Genomic DNA, 19,213 nt, shown 5'->3' with positions numbered 1-19,213 from the left:
AGCCGTCAAACAGGCAGAAATGCTATTAGTTGCTGCGCAGTGTCACAGCGTGGGGCCACCGCTGATTAGCTGGGTTGGATGTTCTGTTGATACTATGATACTTAACACAACATTTACTAAAATGTTCAGCGTCGCACAAAAATATGTGGCAAAATGCAGAATCTAGATCTGCAAAATGGCCCAGTATAGGGAAAATCCGAGTGCATTGGTATTTCAGCTCTGTAATAGGTGGGCTATCTCCGAGGCATGTGCAGAAAACACATCAGACATTCCCTTTGAAATGCAATATAAATCCATATATTTATCACCTTCAATAGTCATTTTTTTCCTCCTCAAATTTGACGAAAGTAGCCCGCGCTGCTTAGAATCACATTGCTTCTGTATTACGCACTAAAAAACTACAAATAGAATTCGGTGACAATTATTCTAAACATTTGCATGCCCCTGAGCTTATGTTCTCTGAAGTTATGTCTGCTTCACTTAATAGAAGAAATTGTTCTGTCTAAAGTTGGCCGTAGATATTAGTTATCTGTTAGATGAAAGTTTATTCAGCCAATTCCTTCCAATTGCCTAAAACATGCACGCTCGGTTCAGAGGAGGATGCATGTGTTTAGTAAGAGGGAAGGGGGGTAAGCTGCTGGCAGCTCATCGTCATTCTTCAAGCTCAGGGAGGGTTAAACAAAACTCAAGTGATTTTTACACTCACCCTCCCTAAGTAGTGTTGCTTTCCATTATAGCTTTGGTCTTTTTTGATTGACTGCAGAGGTGGTGTCAAATCTTGAATGCTGCAGTTAATCACTTACTGTAGCATTGTGCAGACAAGCGTATTTGCCGGCGTCTGAGTGCGATCCGACAAAACATTGCATCGCTATGGCACCGCGCACATGTCTATATTCCTTGGACAGAGGAAAAAATTGTAACACACCTGAATTTAATCCAATATTAAGATCGCACTCAACCATGCAAGTCATGAATGAGTGCATAGAAAACCACAGACTACACTCAGATGACATCTAATTGCGGTCCAAGTTATGTGCACTAACAGAATGGAGAAGATGGAGACGTTTTTTTTCCTCCATCTTCTAATCCGTGAGAATCGGATCATGCTATGATCACACTCAGAGTTTGATCAGAGTGTCATTTGAATAATCAGCCAGATTCTCCTGGATGAGAGAATCTATGGCCGCTTCATGTGCCCTAAGAGGCAGCAATGACAGATACTTAGGGATGATCGAATAGTTTCGGATAAGAGCTTATCCAAATAGCCTTAGCACTTACCGAATAGCTGCATGGGGAACACGGATATTCGCATAATATCATCCCTACAGATACTATATCCGTATTTGGAGGAAAGGCCTATCTAATAATAATTGGCATTGTAGGTTATAGATAATCTAGCAATATAAAATGTATAATTTACCGAGAGACATGGAATTTGGTAAACCTGTGTTTCCTTCATTCTGCGTAATTATGAGACAAATCGCCATAGCAAGTTCCAACAGACAATATACGAAGTCAATCAGATTTCATTTTTGTAATTTTACATGATTCTAAAGTAATTAGGGTATTGTATAAGAGCATTAGTGTGAAACTTTTCTATACATTGTTACTGACAGCAGATTCCCTGTTTACATGGGTGGATATACAGTATTTGATCCCTTGCTGATTTTGTAAGTTGCCCACTGACAAAGACATGAACAGTCTATAATTTTAAGGGTAGGTTAATTTTAACATTGAGAGAAAGAATATCAAATATAAAATCCATAAAATTACTTTGCATAAATTATATACATTTATTTGCATTTTGCAGTGAGAAATAAGTATTTGATCCCCTACCAACCATTAAGAGTTCTGGCTCCTACAGACCAGTTAGACTCTCCTAATCAACTCGTTACCTGCATTAAAGACAGCTGTAATACATAGTCACCTTTATAAATTACTCTTGTCCACAGACTCAATTAATCAGTCAGACTCTAACCTCTACAACATGGGCAAGACCAAAGAGCTTTATAAGAATGTCAGGGACAAGATCATAGACCTGCACAAAGCTGGAAAGGGCTACAAAACCATACGGAAGACACTGGGTGAGAAGGAGACAACTGTTGGTGCAATAGTAAGAAAAAGGAAGAAATGCAAAATGACTGGGGCACCATGCAAAATCTCACCTCATGGGGTATCCTAGATCATGAGGAAGGGGAGAAGTCAGCCTAAAACTAGACAGGGGGAACTTTTTAATGATCTCAAGGCAGCTGGGACCACAGTCACCAAGAAAACCATTGGTAACACATTACACCGTAAAAATTTAAAATCCTGCAGTGCCCGCAAGGTCCCCCTGCTCAAGAAGGCACATGTGCAGGCCCGTCTGAAGTTTGTCAATGAGCACCTAGATTATTCTGTGAGTGATCGGGAGAAGGTGCTGTGGTCAGATGAGACAAAAATTGAGCACTTTGGCATTAACTCAACTTGCCGTGTTTGCAGGAAGAGAAATGCTGCTGATGACCCGAAGAACACCGTTCCCACTTTCAAGCATGGAGGTGGAAACATTATGTTTTGGGGGCACAGGAGTACTTCACCGCATCAATGGAAGAATGGATGGAGCCATGTACCGTAAAATCCTTAGTGACAACCTCCTTCCCTCCGCCAGGACATTAAAAACAGGTCGTGGCTGGGTCTTCCAGCAAGACATTGACCCAGTACATACAGCCAAGGCATCAAAGGAGTAGCTCAAAAAGAAGCACATTAAGGTCATGGAGTGGGGGCGTGGCCTAGCGCACGATGTGAGAGGACGTGCAGTGGAGCTCTCCTGCCACAATCTCCCTTACTAAGGATACCTGAGGTGCCGCCGAACGCTGAAATCGCCCCAAGGAGTGTGCAGAGATCCGGGGAGTAGCAGTGAGTGGAGGACGGTCTTGTGGAGAGGAGTCCTGCACGAGGATGACGCGCAGGAGACAGAAGGAGCTGGCAGCGTCGGGAAGCGCTCAGGCCCAAGATGGCGCCGAGGCTGCAGAAGAGGCGTCAAGGGCGAGTGCGGCATATCAAAGACGGATGGAAGTGATCGCTCGGCTGGAACGCTTTGCGAGGTCAGAGGAGGCTGCTAATGAGAGGTCAGTGGCTGAAGGTGAGAGACCTGACACAACGCAGATCCCTGGGAAACAGCAGGAAGGAGGGGGCCAGCCACAGAGTGGTGGGGAGGAACAGAGATCCCCTGTTGTGGCTGCACGCACTGGCCAGCTTGAACAGCCGGACACATTAGATATAGCAGAGCCGACGCTCAAAGATATATTTTCTGTGGTAATTTACAACAAGTCCGCCCTTGCGGCTTTGAACAGTCATGTGGATGATATAAAGGGAGAGATGGCTACGATTAATGCTGCAGTGCGCAAAGTTGAACAGAGAATGGTAGTGGTGGAAGAACGGGTGGGAAGCACTGAAGACCAGGTTAGTGAACTGTTGAAAAGGGAAAAAAAAGTATGTGCAGCGTATAGCTGAACTGGAATTTAAAACCAATGATCTGGAGAACCGCTCCCGTAGGAGCAACCTGAGGATTGTGGGTGTACCAGAAAAAGCGGAAGGAAATAACCCCACTGAGTACATTGAGTCATGGCTGAAAAATACTGTAGGAGGGGATGGTCTCACTAAAATGTTTTCCGTTGAAAGAGCACATCGTGTGCCCACTAGACCCCTGCCCCCAGGATCAGCCCCAAGAGTCATCTTGGCCAAAGTTCTGAACTATCGGGACCAGAATACTCTGCTGCGGAAAGCCAGGTTCTGTGCGGAACTTACCATAGATGGCAATCGCATCTCCATCTACCCAGACTATTCTGCAGCGGTTCAAAAGCTCCGGATGACGTTTGGAGAAGTTAAAAGACGACTACGAGACATGGATGTGCGCTATTCAATGATCTACCCAGCTAAGCTGAGAGTTGTAGCTTTGGATCGAGTGCACTTTTTTTAAAATCCAGAGGAGGCGACACTCTGGCTTGACTCTAACATAAAGAATATTAGAGCAGGACAGTCCCGTTGAAGCATATTCTGAGTGATGTTGAAACAGTGACTAACTGTGATTTAGTTTGAATTTGATAAGTTAATGGTCATCTCTGAGATGAAGTAATGCCATGTTGGTTTATGTGGGTTGTGTTCGGCGGCGCAACGCTTATTGCAGTTTGATAAATGTGGACGGGAGAGTAGTTGGAGTGCAGAGCTTGTATTGTTAGGCTGTAAAAACGCCCTTCTTGATCTCAAATAGAGAGGGAGAGAGAATTCTTTTCAGCTTAAATGCTGTGGGAGACAACTAATTTTTCAGGAGGGGGATGGGGGGAAGGTTGAGAGTTATTTCAGTTGGAAGGTTGAGACAGGGGGTAGAGGCGGGAAGGGGGGGGGGATGGGGGGGAGGACCGAGATTTCAGGTATAACGTGTCAAAAGTTTGGTATTGCAAAATATCATGGGGGGTAGAATTAAAATTCTAAGCTGGAACGTTAGGGGTCTCGCTAACGTCTCAAAACGGGCCGCAATTTTACAATATCTGCTGAAGCTGAGGCCCTCAGTGATTTGCCTCCAAGAAACACATCTGGTAAAAGACAAAGTAGCTATGTTACAAAAAAGGTGGGTGAGGAAGGCTTATCACTCAACGTACTCAGCCTATGCTAGGGGAGTGTCGGTGTTGATCCACACTTCTACTCCATATGAAGAAGTGGAGGCTATAATAGACAAGGATGGGCAATACGTGTTTATTGTATGTAGGATATTGAATAGATTATTATGTATTGTGTCTTTGTATATCCCTCCACCATTTTCTGGAAAAAAGATACAGGAAATTCTGGACTTTTCCGGGAAATGGACTGGGGTCCCGTTGCTTGTAATAGGTGATGTGAATAATATTGCAAATGATCATTGGGATAAGGGTAAACATGCGGGGAGCAGAGAGGGAGGGAACGTGACACCTTTTGGAAACTACATGAGGGAAATTGGTTGGATAGACTTGTGGAGAGTTCGGAATATGGAGAACTACACTTACTCATGCTACTCGGCGACGCATGGATCTCTGTCTCGCATTGATGTGGCTTTGGGAAATGAGGGGATGGATAACTTGGTACAGGAAGTGTAATATTTGCCCAGAGTCCTATCGGATCATTGTCCACTGGTGATATCTCTACAATTGGGAGCACGGGGGAGGTTGACAGGTATGGGATGGAAAATTCATCCCTTTTGGTTACGGTTGCTGGATATGGGAAAGATAGGAGAGGAGCTGGGAGAATTCTTTAGGATAAACGAAGGTAGTGCAGAGGGTCATGTAGTCTGGGATACTATGAAGGCGTTTTTGAGAGGGATTTTATTCAGAGAAGTGTCTCGATATAAGACTAGGTCTCAAAATCTAGACAAAGCAGTGATGGAGGAATTAAGGGCAGCTGAGGAAGCATTGGGTGCGCAGTGTACTGAAGCTATGCAGACCCGCATGAGAATGGCCCAGTCGGAAGTTAATAAACTTCACATCCGTAAGGCAGAGAGACGGCGGGCATTTCAGAACGAGGCATTCTATGCGGAGGGTGAAAAAGTGGGGCATCTGCTCTCAGTGATAGCTTCGGCACAACGGGAATCCTCACATGTATATGCAATTAAAACTAAGGAAGTTAATGTGGTTACACGGGGGATCAAATTTTGGATGTATTTAAGCAATTTTATAGTGAGCTATACTCCTCAAAGATACATAAAGGTCAAGAGGAGATGGACAGGTATCTGAGGGCGATTAAGCTTCCTAGATTAGGGGAGGAAGACAGAGAATGGATGGATAGGCCGCTTGCAGCGGAGGAGTTGAGGATGGCACTGGCGGACATGGCGGGAAATAAGGCCCCGGGGGCGGATGGCATTCCGGCAGAGGTGTATAAAATTTTTAATGAAGAAGTAATAACTAAATTGGAGAAGGTATTTAATGAGTCGTTGGAGAGGGGAATGTTACCTACATCTATGAGAGAGGCCATTGTGGTGGTCATTCCTAAAGCTGATAAGGACCCATTAAGTCCGGAGTCCTACAGACCAATTTCACTCCTTACGGCAGATGTAAAGATTCTGGCGAAGGCCTTGGCTAACAGACTGACCCACGTGGTTGATAAAGTAATCCACCCAGATCAATCGGGATTTATGCCCAATAAATCTACAGCAATCAATTTAAGGAGGCTATATTTAAATATGCAAATTCCAGCCGAAAATGCTGGAAAGAGAGTAGTAGTGTCTTTGGATGCCCATAAGGCATTTGATTGCGTAGAATGGAAGTACTTGTGGTCGGTTTTGATGGGCCTTGGGTTCGGGCCCAAGTTTATATCGTGGGTGGGGTTGCTATACTCCTCTCCAACGGCAAAAATTAGAGTGAATAATGAATTATCTGATAGTTTCTCATTACATAGGGGTACGAGGCAGCGATGCCCGTTGTCTCCGTTGCTGTTTGCCCTCGCCGTGGAGCCTCTGGCCACTAAAATAAGGGATGCACAAGAGATAAAAGGATTTGTTTATGGAGTGAAGGAGGAGAGGGTGTCTTTGTATGCCGACGATATTTTGTTATTTTTGGAGGACTCGGGAGAATTTGGATAACGCGGTGGCATTAATTGAGGAATTCGGGGAATTTTCCGGACTCAAAATCAATTGGGACAAATCGTGCATAATGCCCATTGATGAGGTAGATAGGGATATGGGGGAGGTGGAAAGGTCAGCAAAATTGAAGGTGGTTTCGGGATTTAAATATTTGGGGATACAAATCGCCCTTCCGTTGACTAGGTTTGAAGAACTTAATCTAAGCCCTTTGCTACAAAAAATTTGTTCCAAAATATCAGCATGGAATAAATTACATCTTTCGGTAATTGGAAGGGTGAACATTTTAAAAATGATTGTGATGCCACAGCTTTTATATGTACTGCATAATTCTCCAATTTGGATCTCGCAGAGTAGGTTCCACAAAATTAAATCGCTGTTTGGCGAATTAATATGGGGGGGGGAAGCCCACGGTTTAAACAAGAAACTTTGCAGAGGCCAAAGGAGGAAGGAGGTTTGGCGCTTCCCAACCCCTGGGTCTATTTTTTATCAGCACAATGCCAGCATATTGGAGGATGGGGGGTGGAGACGGGACAGGGACAATCGCCTAGTAGTTTGAGATATTTGTTTGGAAAATGGCCTCTGGGAGAGAGTTTGGAAGGGGGGCAGTTTTTAAAATTAGGCTCTCGGTTTCCTACTGTTCTCCTAATTCATAAGGTTTGGGAAAAAGTTAAACAGATAAGGGGTGTCACGGGCTTTACCAAATACTCTCCTGTATGGGATAATATAAATTTGCAAGAATTCGAGCAAATGGAAGGATTTGGGCCCTGGAGAGAGGTAGGAATCAGAAGGATGGGACAGCTAATAGGTCAGGGGAGACTTAAGTCATTTGTGGAGCTGCAGACAGAATTCCAGTTACCGCATTCAAATTTGTTCCATTATAAAAGAATTCAGCATGCGTATCGGTCGCAATGTCGGAGAAAACTTATTGAGTTCCAGTTTGATATCACGCTGGCCTCCATTTTGGAGAACAGCGTGACAAGGGGGGCAATCTCAGAAGTGTATAGAGATTTATTATTCACTTTTCTAGTCAAACATCCCATCAAGTCTAGAGTGAAATGGGAAGCTGAACTGGGAGAGATAAATGACGATAGATGGGAATCTATTTTAGAATATGTGCCTAAGATCTCTATGAGCGAACCTGGGAGGATGTCTCAGCTATACGTAATTCATAGAGCTTACAGAACTCCCGATAGACTGTTCAAAATGGGTTTGAGGTCCGATTCCGAGTGTCCACGATGTTCGCAGGAACGGGCAGACATGCTGCACATGCTGTGGCATTGCCCTAGATTGTCTATGTACTGGACAGTTGTATTGAGTCGGATTGAATTGATATATAGGTCTGCAATTCCCAGAGACCCTTTGGTCTGTATATTAGGTTATGTGGAAGAATTAGTAGCGGTATCCATGGTCAAACTGGCGATTGCTAGACTGTTGTTTATAGCAAGGAAGTTGATCGCTCGGTTCTGGATCAGAGAAGAGCCTCCGACTAGACGAGACTTTCTTACGCAGGTGGAGCATATAATTTCATTGGAAAAAAGTATTTATACTAAGAGAAATAAACTCGATGTATTTCATAAGATATGGCAGCCACGGGTAGAATGGAGTTAGATTTGTGGGGAGGATGTATTATGATATAGATGATGTTCATAATAAACAATTATATATGGATGTGGGAAAGAGTACCGGAATAGAAATGAGGAAGACACTGAAGGGGTCTCGGAGGGGGGGTGTTTGTTCATAAAAATATATGATTATATGTGAACAACTGCTTGATGTCATATATGTTATAATTGTTATCATTTAATAAAAATGTATCTGATTTAAAAAAAAAAAAAAAGGTCATGGAGTGGCCTAGTCAGTCTCCAGACCTTAATCCCATAGAAAACTTATGGAGGGAGTTGAAGCTCCAAGTTGCCAAGCAACAGCCTCAAAATCTTAATGATTTAGGGATGATCTGCAAGAAGCAGTGGACCAAAATTCCTCCTGACATGTGCACAAACCTCATCATCAACTACAAAAGAGTCAATGCTGTGCTTGCCAACAATGGTTTTGCCACCAAGTATTAAGTCTTGCTTGCCAGAGGGATCAAATACCTATTTCTCACTGCAAAATGCAAATATATTTATATAATTTATACAATGTGATTTTCTGGATTTTATTTTTGATATTCCATCTCTCAATGTTAAAATTAACCTACTCTTTAAATTATAAACTGTTCATGTATTTGTCAGTGTGTAAACTTACAAAATCAGCAAGGGATCAAATAATTATTCCCCCCCCCATCTGTACTACCAGTCAACAATAACTTTAAATCATTCTAAATGATATGATCATCGATGACTGAATTATTGCAAATTGTTTACTCTCTTAATATATTTACACAGTTAAAGGGAATCTGTCAGCAAGATTTCGCTTCCACATCTGAGCATAGTGTAGGGGCAGAGACCCTGATTCAAGTGATGTAACTTACTGTGCTTACTGTGCTTTTTGCTGCAGTTTTGAAACAATCTCTAAATTATTTGCTGCAGCTCTAGCAGTTCTCTGTATAGGGCCGCCCTACCGCTGATTTGCAGCTTTTGTGTGCACTGTACAGAGGCAGAAAATTGCCAATGGGGGGTCGTCTATACAAAACTCATTATTAATCTCTTACTAATAAAACAGTGATTTCAACGAAACTACAGCAAGCAGCCCATTAAGTAACACATCTTTGGAATCAGGGTATGTCCCCAACATTATGATGCTCTCAGACTAGGTAGAAAAAACCTGGTGACCGATTAAAGATAGGAAGTAGTCATTTATAAAAAAAAAATATCATTTTAAACTTTGAAATAAATGTTGGGGACATAATGTTGTGGCACTTAATAATTTTTAAGCCTTATAGGTTTTCCTCTTCCTGCCCGTATTACTGCAACTTTCCTCTATGACTCACTAGCTGAAGAGGCCGGCGTTGCTCGGGCATAGTAACTAGCTACGGTTAGTTATAGCAAATTATAATGATTATATCTATATATATAAAGCTGAGTGTATAGCCCCGCCCTCTCTGCATAGCCACATTCACTATAATATCCCACATCATCCCGTCAGCCAGAGCCACCGGACTACTACCACTAATATCACACATCATCCCATCACAGCTACCGGACTACTACCCCTAATATCCCACATCATCCCATCAGCCAGAGCCACCAGACAACTACCACTAATATCCCACATCATCCAATCACAGCTACTGGACTACTACCCCTAATATCCAACATCATCCCATCAGCCAGAGCCACCAGACAACTACCCTTAATATCCCACATCATTCTGTCAGCCAGAGCCACCAGACTACTACCACTAATATCACACATCATCCCATCACAGCTACCGGACTACTACCCCTAATATCCCATATCATCCCGTCAGCCAGAGCCACCAGACAACTACCCTTAATATCCCACATCATTCTGTCAGCCAGAGCCACCAGACTACTACCACTAATATCCCACATCATCCCATCAGCCAGAGCCACCAGACAACTACCACTAATATCCCACATCATCCCATCACAGCTACTGGACTACTACCCCTAATATCCCACATCATCCCATCAGCCAGAGCCACCAGACAACTACCCTTAATATCCCACATCATTCTGTCAGCCAGAGCCACCAGACTACTACCACTAATATCACACATCATCCCATCACAGCTACCGGACTACTACCCCTAATATCCCACATCATCCCGTCAGCCAGAGCCACCAGACAACTACCCTTAATATCCCACATCATTCTGTCAGCCAGAGCCACCAGACTACTACCACTAATATCCCACATCATCCCATCACAGCTACCGGACTACTACCCCTAATATCCCACATCATCCCATCAGCCAGAGCCACCAGACAACTACCCTTAATATCCCACATCATTCTGTCAGCCAGAGCCACCAGACTACTACCACTAATATCACACATCATTCTGTCAGCCAGAGCCACCAGACTACTACCACTAATATCACACATCATCCCATCACAGCTACCGGACTACTACCCCTAATATCCCACATCATCCCGTCAGCCAGAGCCACCAGACAACTACCCTTAATATCCCACATCATTCTGTCAGCCAGAGCCACCAGACTACTACCCCTAATATCCCACATCATCCCATCAGCCAGAGCCACCAGACAACTACCACTAATATCCCACATCATCCCATCACAGCTACTGGACTACTACCCCTAATATCCCACATCATCCCATCAGCCAGAGCCACCAGACAACTACCCTTAATATCCCACATCATTCTGTTAGCCAGAGCCACCAGACTACTACCACTAATATCACACATCATCCCATCACAGCTACCGGACTACTACCCCTAATATCCCACATCATCCCGTCAGCCAGAGCCACCAGAAAACTACCCCTAATATCCCACATCATCCCATCAGCCAGAGCCACCAGACAACTACCACTAATATCCCACATCATCCCATCACAGCTACTGGACTACTACCCCTAATATCCCACATCATCCCATCAGCCAGAGCCACCAGACAACTACCCTTAATATCCCACATCATTCTGTCAGCCAGAGCCACCAGACTACTACCACTAATATCACACATCATCCCATCATAGCCGCCGGATTGCTACCCCTAATATCCCACATCATCCTGTCAGCCAGAGCCACAGGACTACTACCCCTAATATCCCACATCATCCCGTCACAGCCTCTTGACTACTACCCCTAATATCCCACATCATCCCGACAGCCAGAGCCACTGGACAACTACCATTAATATCCCACATCATCCCGTCACAGCCGCCGGACTACTACCCCTAATATCCCACATTATCCCATCAGCCAGAGCCACCGGACTACTACCCCTAATATCCCACATCATCCCATCAGCCAGAGCCACCAGACTACTACCACTAATATCACACATCATCCCATCACAGCTACTGGACTACTACCCCTAATATCCCACATCATCCCATCAGCCAGAGCCACCAGACAACTACCCTTAATATCCCACATCATCCCGTCACAGCCGCCGGACTACTACCCCTAATATCCCACGTTATCCGATCAGCCAGAGGCATCAGACTACTACTCCTAATATCCCACATCATCCTGTTAGCCAGAGCCACCGGACTACTACCCCTAATATCCCACATCATCCCATCGCAGCCTCCTGACTACTATCCCTAATATCCCACATCATCCCGTCAGCCAGAGCCACCAGACAACTACCCTTAATATCCCACATCATTCTGTCAGCCAGAGCCACCAGACTACTACCACTAATATCCCACATCATCCCATCACAGCTACCGGACTACTACCCCTAATATCCCACATCATCCCATCAGCCAGAGCCACCAGACAACTACCCTTAATATCCCACATCATTCTGTCAGCCAGAGCCACCAGACTACTACCACTAATATCACACATCATTCTGTCAGCCAGAGCCACCAGACTACTACCACTAATATCACACATCATCCCATCACAGCTACCGGACTACTACCCCTAATATCCCACATCATCCCGTCAGCCAGAGCCACCAGACAACTACCCTTAATATCCCACATCATTCTGTCAGCCAGAGCCACCAGACTACTACCCCTAATATCCCACATCATCCCATCAGCCAGAGCCACCAGACAACTACCACTAATATCCCACATCATCCCATCACAGCTACTGGACTACTACCCCTAATATCCCACATCATCCCATCAGCCAGAGCCACCAGACAACTACCCTTAATATCCCACATCATTCTGTTAGCCAGAGCCACCAGACTACTACCACTAATATCACACATCATCCCATCACAGCTACCGGACTACTACCCCTAATATCCCACATCATCCCGTCAGCCAGAGCCACCAGACAACTACCCCTAATATCCCACATCATCCCATCAGCCAGAGCCACCAGACAACTACCACTAATATCCCACATCATCCCATCACAGCTACTGGACTACTACCCCTAATATCCCACATCATCCCATCAGCCAGAGCCACCAGACAACTACCCTTAATATCCCACATCATTCTGTCAGCCAGAGCCACCAGACTACTACCACTAATATCACACATCATCCCATCATAGCCGCCGGATTGCTACCCCTAATATCCCACATCATCCCATCAGCCAGAGGCACAGGACTACTACCCCTAATTTCCCACATCATCCCGTCACAGCCTCTTGACTACTACCCCTAATATCCCACATCATCCCGACAGCCAGAGCCACTGGACAACTACCATTAATATCCCACATCATCCCGTCACAGCCGCCGGACTACTACCCCTAATATCCCACATTATCCCATCAGCCAGAGCCACCGGACTACTACCCCTAATATCCCACATCATCCCATCAGCCAGAGCCACCAGACTACTACCACTAATATCACACATCATCCCATCACAGCTACCGGACTACTACCCCTAATATCCCACATCATCCCATCAGCCAGAGCCACCAGACAACTACCCTTAATATCCCACATCATCCTGTCACAGCCGCCGGACTACTACCCCTAATATCCCACGTTATCCGATCAGCCAGAGGCATCAGACTACTACTCCTAATATCCCACATCATCCTGTTAGCCAGAGCCACCGGACTACTACCCCTAATATCCCACATCATCCCATCGCAGCCTCCTGACTACTATCCCTAATATCCCACATCATCACATCAGCCAGAGCCATTAGACTACTACCCTTAATATCCCACATCATTCTGTCAGCCAGAGCCACCAGACTACTACCACTAATATCACACATCATCCCATCACAGCTACCGGACTACTATCCCTAATATCCCACATCATCCCGTCAGCCAGAGCCACCAGACAACTACCCTTAATATCCCACATCATTCTGTCAGCCAGAGCCACCAGACTACTACCACTAATATCACACATCATCCCATCACAGCTACCGGACTACTACCCCTAATATCCCACATCATCCAATCAGCCAGAGCCACCAGACAACTACTCTTAATATACCACATCATCCCGTCACAGCCGCCGGACTACTACCCCTAATATCTCACATCATCCCATCAGCCAGAGGAATCAGACTACTACTCCTAATATCCCACATCATCCTGTCAGCCAGAGCCACCGGACTACTACCCCTAATATCCAACATCATCCCGTCACAGCCTCCTGACTACTACCCCTAATATCCCACATCATCCCGACAGTCAGAGCCACTGGACAACTACCATTAATATCCCACATCATCCCGTCACAGCCGCCGGACAACTACCCTTAATATCCCACATCATCCCGTCACAGCCGCAGGACTACTACCCCTAATATCCCACATCATCCCATCAGCCAGAGGCATCAGACTACTACTCCTAATATCCCACATCATCCTGTTAGCCAGAGCCACCGGACTACTACCCCTAATATCCCACATCATCCCGACAGTCAGAGCCACTGGACAACTACCATTAATATCCCACATCATCCCGTCACAGCCGCCGGACTACTACCCCTAATATCCTACATCATCCCATCAGCCAGAGCCACTGGACTACTACCCCTAATATCCCACATCATCCCGTCAGAGCCACTGGACTACTACCCCTAATATCCCACATCATCCCGTCAGCCAGAGCCACCGGACCACTACCTCTAATATCCCACATCATCCCATCAGCCAGAGCCACCGGACTACTACCTCTAATATCCCACATCATCCCATCAGCCTGGGGTCTGAACCAGAGCACTGAGTGGAACGGTCCTAACTTCCATACTGGGGATCCCTTTAACCCCTTTCTGACATCAGACGTACTATCCCGTCCATGGGACCCAGGCCCCTATGCCCATGGACGGGATAGTACGTCTAGCGCGATTAGCGGCGTCCACGTGGTGAGCGCCGCTGATTGCGGCCGGGTGTCAGCTGATTATCACAGCTGACACCCGGCACTATGTGTCAGGGGCAGTCACAGACCGCCCCCGACATGTTAACCCCTTGCACACCTTGATCAAACACGATCGCGGTGTACCGGGGGGTTAAAGGGAAGCATCGGCAGGGAGGGGGCTCCCTCCGTGCTTCCCTGAGCCCCCACGGCAGCGCAATGTGCAGCGCTGCTGCGGGGGGCTTTTTCCCTGCAGGCCCCAGGATCCAAGATGGCGACGGGGACCTTCGGGGGCCTGCAGGGAGCTGGCTTCCTCAGTGCCTGCAAAGCGCAGGCATGAGGAAGTCTGCAGCAGTGCCTGTGACAGATTGCTGATCTGTCACAGTGATCTGTGATGTGACAGATCAGCAATCTGTCACAGGACAGTGATGTCCCCCCTGGGACAACCTAATAAAGTTAAAAAAAAAGAAAAGGTGTAAAAATAATTTTTTAAAAATCGCTAAATAAATTAAAAAAAAAAAAAAATTCCCTAATAAATTCATTTTTTGGAAATAAAAAAATACAAAACAATAAAAGTACACATATTTGGTATCATCGCATCCGTAACAACCTGCCCTGTAAAACTGTCCTATTAGTTAACCCCTTTAGTGACCCCTTAAAAAATAAAAATAAAAAACGAAGCACGAAATAATGATTTATTATCATACTGCTGAACAAAAAGTGCAATAACGTGCGATCAAAAAGACGCATATAAATATCCATGGTACTGCTGAAAACAACATCTTGTCCTGCAAAAAACGAGCCACAACACAGTATCATCATAGAAAAAATAAAAAAGTTATAGCTCGCAGAATAAAGTGATGCAAAAATAATTATTTTTTATATAAAATTGTTTTTATTGCATAAAAGCGCCAAAACATAAAAAAAGACATAAATGAGGTATCGCTGTAACAGTACTGACCCGAAGAATAAAACCGCTTTATCAATTTTACCGCACGCGGAATGCTGTAAACGCACCCCCCCAAAAGAAATTCATGAAACGCTGGTTTTTGTTCATTCTACGTCCCAAAAATCGGAATAAAAAGCGATCAAAAAAGTCACGTGCCCGAACTTGATACCAATAAAAACGTTAACTCGTCCCGCAAAAAATAAGACCTCACATGACTCGATGGGTCAAAATGCGGAAAAATTATAGCTCTCAATATGTGATGATGCAAAAACTATTTTTACAATAAAAAGCGTCTTTTAGCGTCTGACAGCTGCCAAAAATAAAAACTGCCATAAATAGTAAATCAAACCCCCCGTTATCACCCCATTAGTTAGGGAAAAATAATAAAATTAAAAAGATGTATTTATTTCCATTTTCCCATTAAGGTTAGGGCTAGGGATAGGGTTAGGTTTAGGGCTAGGGTTAGGTATAGGGTTAGGGCTAGGGTTAGACCTAGGCCTAGGGCTAGGGTTAGGGCTGAAATTAGGGTTAGGAGTGTGTTGGGGTTAGGGTTGGAGTTAGAATTGGGGGGTTTCCACTGTTTGGGCACATCAGGTGCTCTCCAAACGCAACATGGCGTCTGATCTCAATTCCAGCCAATTCTGCGTTGAAAAAGTCAAATGGCGCTCCTTCCCTTCTGAGCTCTGTCATGCGCCGAAACAGTGGTTCCCCCACATATCAGGTATCAGCGTACTCAGGACAAATTGCACAATAACTTTTCCAGTCCAATTTCTCCTTTTACTCTAAAATAAAAAAAATTGAACCTGAAGTATTTTTTTTGTGAAAAAAAGTTAAATGTTCATTTTTTTTTTAAATATTCAAAAAATTCCTGTGAAGCACCTGAAGGGTTAATAAACTTCTTGAATGTGGTTTTGAGCACCTTATGGGGTGCAGTTTTTAGAATGGTGTCACTTTTGGGTATTTTATATCATATAGACCCCTCAAAGTGGCTTCAAATGTGATGTGGTCCGTAAAAATAAAATGGTGTTGCAAAAATGAGAAATCGCTGGTCAACTTTTATCCCTTATAACTTCCTAACAAAAAAAAATTTTGGTTCCAAAATTGTGCTGATGTAAAGTAAACATGTGGGAAATGTGATTTAAGGGCATAAAAATTCAAAGTTGGAAAATTGCGAAATTTTCGCCAAATTTCCATTTTTTTCACAAATAAACGCAAGTTATTTGAATGAAATTTTACCACTAACATGAAGTACAATATGTCACGAGAAAACAGTGTCAGAATCACTGGGATCCATGGAAGCATTTCAGAGTTATTGCCTCATAAAGGGACAGTGGTTAGAATTGTAAAAATTGGCCTGGTCATGAACGTGCAAACCACCCTTGGGGGTTAAGGGGTTAAGAGTGGCCTGGGGTCAAAATCAAAGCGCTGGATGGATTTTCCCTAACTTCCATACCAATGATCCCTTTAAGAGAGGTCTGGGGTCAGAATCAGAGCGCTGAGGCATTTGCCCTGACTTCCATACCAATGATCCCTTTAAGAGGGAAGATGTGCCTACAGGATGGAGGATGTGTGATGGGGATATGGGCAGGAAGGGGGGGATTCATTTCTGTCATGTGCTTTCTGCTCCTTTTAGGGGGGGCAGACAATGGCTGGGAGTTTATGTTCCCAGGGATGCTAAATTTCTCCCACCATGTCAGTGTCTTCTGAGGTGTTGTCAAGTGGGAAAACTTGCTCATAGCAACCAATCACAGCTCAGCTAATTTTAACCAGCTCTGGTGAAATGAGAGATGCTTAGTGATTGGTTGCAAGGAAAACTGTTGCTCATAGCAACCAATCACAGCTCAGCTTCTTTTAAACAGCTCTGGTGAAATGAAAGATGCTTTGTGATTGGTTGATGATTCACACACACATTCACTTTTATATATAGAGATCTCTCCACAATATGGCTGCTTGTAGAGGGACATGTGACTAGACCTGTCCATCGGCTTCCTCCAATTGAAAAACCTCTTTCCCACGTGTACTGGAGGACGTCGCTGGACAGGTCTGGTCACATGCTTCTCCACCAGCAGCCATTTTATGGACAGCAGAGCAGAGCTGTTATCCATTCTCTATGGGAATGTCAAAGTGCAGCACTCCGCATTTTCTGGCAGCCCTATAGAGAATAAATGTACTCTTCGTTGAGCATCCACACTGCGGGGATAAAAGTGCACTGTTCTGCCGATTGGTGGGATTCCAGCAGTCAGACCACCCCAAAATATAAGTTATCATCTATCCTGTAGATGTGGGATACATTTTCTTCACAGGACAGGTCCTTTAATGACAGATATAGTGTAATGATATGAATGTCTGCAGTCTCGTGATACATCTGAAGGGTTTAAGAAAACCATAACCGGTTTGTACATGAATACAATGCTATAATCGCAAGGAGGCCATCATCTAAATTGCTGAGACTAAAACTTGTTTGTTTTCATAACATGAATAAGGGAGAAGAACAACTTGCTCTTCTGTCGAGTACGGTGAATGCGCAATAATGCAGTAAGACATCACTAAGTGGGGCAACGTGTGTAAACTGGTTTATCTGCTTTGAAAGTTTCACAACGTTTAAGAACATGAACTTTTTCACTTTCCTATGCAGATTTTAAGACTTACTGATCATAATATAAAACAGCTACTCAAGACAACCATACGTAAAATAAGAAATTGACAGTACAGTAGAATAGTTTGCTTTGGGTCTCGTTAATAACAAACTCACTAATGATAGACAAGCATTTGTCTGGTCGTTTACAGGTGCTTCTCACAAAATTAGAATATCATCAAAAAGTTAATTTATTTCAGTTCTTCAATGCAAAAAGTGAAAATCATATATTATATAGAGTCATTAGAAACAGAGTGATCTATTTCAAGTGTTTCTTTCTGTTAATGTTGATGATTATGGCTTACAGACAATGAAAACCCAAAAGTCATTATCTCAGTAAATTAGAATAATTAACAAAAAACACCTGCAAAGGCTTTCTAAGTGTTTAAAAGGTCCATTAGTCTGTTTCAGTAGGCTCTACAATCATGGGGAAGACTGCTGACTTGATGTCCAGAAGGCAGTCACTGACACAGTCCACAAGAAGGGTAAGCCACAAAAGGTCATTGCTAAAGAAGCTGGCTGTTCACTGAGTGCTGTATCCAAGCATATTAATGGAAAGTTGAGTGGAAGGAAAAAGTGTGGTAGAAATAGGTGCACAAGCAACCGGATAACCACAGCCTTGAAAGGATTGTTAAGAAAAGGCCATTCAAAAATTTGAGGGATACACAAGGAGTGGACTGCTGCTGGATTCATTGCTTCAAGAGCCGCCGCACACAGATGTATACAGGACATGGGCTACAAGTGTCGCATTCTTTGTGTCAAGCAACTCATGACCAATAGACAAGGCCAGAAGCGTCTTACCTGGGACAAGGAGAAAAAGGACTGGACTGTTGCTCAGTGGTTCATTTTGTTATTTTCAGATGAAAATAAATTTTGCATTTCATTTGGAAATCAAGGTCACAGAGTCTGGAGGAAGAGTGGAGAGGCCACAATCCAAGCTGCTTGAGGTCTTGTGTGAAGTTTCCACAATCAGTGATGGTTTTGGGGGGGCCATGTCATCTGCTGGTGTAGGTCCACTGTGTTTTATCAAGACCAAAGTCAGCGCAGCCATCTACCAGGAAATTTTAGAGCACTTCATACTTCCCTCTGCCGACAAGCTTTTTGGAGATGGAAATTTCATCAAGAGGAAGATGAGAGACACCAGACCC

At 44.3% G+C, this 19,213-nt stretch overlaps 1 protein-coding gene across 2 annotated transcripts in view; it reads left to right on the top strand.

The window, feature by feature from the left end:
* The window catches only part of SLC16A7 (solute carrier family 16 member 7), a 210,254-nt gene that overhangs the window by 90,730 nt on the left and 100,311 nt on the right, over positions 1-19,213 (top strand). The window lies entirely within an intron of this gene.

This window comes from Dendrobates tinctorius, unplaced genomic scaffold (assembly GCF_039654945.1).
Source record: "Dendrobates tinctorius isolate UK_male_01 unplaced genomic scaffold, ASM3965494v1 ptg000122l, whole genome shotgun sequence".
NCBI lineage: Eukaryota > Metazoa > Chordata > Amphibia > Anura > Dendrobatidae > Dendrobates > Dendrobates tinctorius.
The sequence above is the reverse complement of the archived record's forward strand: the minus strand, read 5'-3'. Positions and strand labels throughout refer to the sequence as shown.